We start from the raw sequence: 2,882 nt of genomic DNA, 5'->3' as shown, positions 1-2,882 counted from the left end.
GGCGCTTCGGACGCGACGGGTGGGCTACCGGGACGCTCTGCCGCTCTGCCTCCCCGCCTCTCCCTCCCTCTTCTTCCTGACCTGAAAGGAGGACCAAAATCTTCCTCCTCCAGAAGCTCAAGCTCAAGCTCAAGCTCAAGCTCAGAGCCCGCCGTTTCGTTTCGAGTCAGTGAATTCTGGCTTGGGCTTCTCCTGCGTGTGTGTGTGCGTGTGTGTGTGTGGTGGTGGTGGTGGTGGTGGGGGGGGGGGCACAGTGCACGCGTCCCCCGGCCGTGGGTTGCTCTCTTCTCGAGCTGTCTCTTGGGGACAGGAACTTCTCAGGCGACAACTCAGAAGGATCGTGGAGGGAACATCGTTTTTCCTCCCTCTCCCACGACTGATCGATGCGGACGTACACACGGGAATCTCGCGCCCCCCTTCCCCGCCCCAACTGAGAGGAGTCACCGGTACGTGGACATCCTTGCGGTCACAGACGCTCTCCGTGGCTCTTCTATGTGGCCGGGCTCCCTGGCCTTCCTTCACCGCCCCCGCCCACCCCCCGATGAAGTTGCATCATCGTTCGTAGTGTCAATGCTGTGAGGAGATAAGCTTTTCGAAATAAAATTCTCCCCGCCTTTCCTTCCCAAGGGCACCGTGAACACCTACCTACCTACTCTCGTGTGCAGTGCTTATGGACCCAGCTGGAGCAGAGGACCCTCTCCGACACACCCACGGACTCACTTGCTCCGAGTCGTCGGGGAGAGGGTGTTTGGTTCTGTGTTTTAAACTGGTGGGCCGATGACACGTCATCTCCTAGGAAGCCACCGGGTTCACCTCACCGGTTCGGGTTCGGTGGCGTGAAGTACATTTACATCCTCCTTAGGTTTGACTCTGAAAGTCTTGGGGCCCTGAGTAGGACGCCCCCAAATGTGCCTCCGTGGCGTACGGATGTTTTGGAATTAGAGTGACAACACCACACCGCGAGAGGGACGCTCTGACTCTCCTTTACTTCTCCCCTCTGAAATCGGGAAGAAAATCTCTCACGTGAAAGGGGAGGGGGGCGGGCGGGAGGTGTAGGGATCACGACGAACTGAACTGAACTGAACTGCTTTCATGTCTCCTGAAATGTTCACGAATCATCTAAGTAGGATTGCTCATGACAAACAGAGGACATAGGTGTGGACGAGATAAGAATGTTTAAGGGGAACTTTCCCCCCAGTGCTTGTTTTCTGTAGGCCGACTTCAAGATTTTCCAGCATCTCTGGTCATCTCTGGGCTTACAGCTTGGCTAAGTGCCATGACAGGGTGAAATCTCAGCGAGTGTCTACATCATCGCCACATAAGATAAAATACTGAAACGTTCATGGCTCCACAAGTCTGAGGGTCTCCCTTCTTTGGACCTTTTACGGAGGAGAGACTGAGCATGTTCGGTTCCACGCCTAGCTAGATCTTGTGCTTTAGGGAAAGACTGTACTAGGTAGGAGCCTTGACTTCTACACAGTATTCCATGTTCACGCTGCTCACTGCGGTTGGCTTCCTTACTTTCACTGAAGGAAAAAAAAAAAAAAAAAGAAAGAAAAGAAAAAAGACAGTGTCCAAGGACGAAGCATTGTAAAGAAGGAACGTGTGTGGTCCTTCTTTAAGGACCTGAACCTGATGTCGCCATCCTCATGGGAGGAAGAGGACTTTTTTTTTTTTTTTTTTTTTTTTCCGGGGGGTGGGGGGGTGGGGGGGCGCGCGGGTGGAGGCAAATTAGGAAGTATGGAGATGAGGTTTGGGGGAAGGAGCGAGAGGTTTTAGTCCTAAAGGTAGTCATTTCTCAATGGGAAAGAAAGAAATCAAGGGAAAAGCTAAAAATGGGCACAGACGATTGGAAAAGGCGTGTGAAGAAAAGAGGCTTTCGAAAGGAATCAGATCTGTGGTCAGGACTGGATGAGGATGGATACAAAGACAGAAATGACTTTTCACATCAACATTGAAACCAGTGCCAAATTAAGATTTAGTTGCCTCTCTCTGTTCAAAGGACCAGGTTTGGGTTTAGGGTTTGGGTTTTTCTTCTATCGGTCTGCTCTGTCCATCATGAGAGATTAGATTAGATTAGGAAAGGATCTTTTCCTTTATCTTTAAGGAGGGAAAGAAAGAAAGAAAGAAAGAAAGAAAGAAAGAAAGAAAGAAAGAAAGAAAGAAAGAAAGAAAGAAAGAAAGAAAGGAAGGAAGGAAGGAAAAGAAAGGAAGGACGGAAGGACGGAAGGAAGGAAGGAAGGAAGGAAGGAAGGACGGAAGGAAGGAAAGAAGGAAGAAGAGAGAGAGAGAGAGAGAGAGAGAGAGAGAGAGAGAGAGAGAGAGAGAGAGAGAGAGAGAGAGAGAAAAGCTTATGTCTTTGTCAAAAGTCATCACTTATTTTCTAGGCTGCCTTTATCAGGTCTCGGAGGACTCACATCGACTTCGTCCTCTCGATAGTCAAAGAACCAGGTCTGGCTCAGAACTGAAAAAGAAGCTTCTCTCTCTGCCTAGCAAGTCTTTCCTTGGGATGCTGGTGACATGCCTAAGGAAGCACTGTTTCACGGTGACCTATCATCTGATGAAGTGCCTTACGATCTTTTGGATATTTTGGACACACTTGCCCCCAAATTGAAGGACCGATGAAGTCCTTTGGACTTAGAGATAGGATCCAGGAGGAGAGGGCCCTCCAAGTAGCTCAAAAAATGTGTTCTCTCTCCTGAGAAATGAGAGAGATGAAACTGACTAAGTTTCTTGGGGAGGTTCGATGACACGGGAAGCGTTGTCCAAAGAGGAAGGAACGACGTGAAGTCTTCTTTGGCTTGTGTCTGTACACCGATGTGTTCTAACGGTTCCAGAAATGATGGGATCTTTCTTCCCGGAAGTCTTCTCTGCCCTGGCAT

This window comes from Kogia breviceps, unplaced genomic scaffold (assembly GCF_026419965.1).
Source record: "Kogia breviceps isolate mKogBre1 unplaced genomic scaffold, mKogBre1 haplotype 1 scaffold_254, whole genome shotgun sequence".
NCBI classification, from domain to species: Eukaryota; Metazoa; Chordata; class Mammalia; order Artiodactyla; family Physeteridae; genus Kogia; species Kogia breviceps.
The sequence above is the reverse complement of the archived record's forward strand: the minus strand, read 5'-3'. Positions refer to the sequence as shown.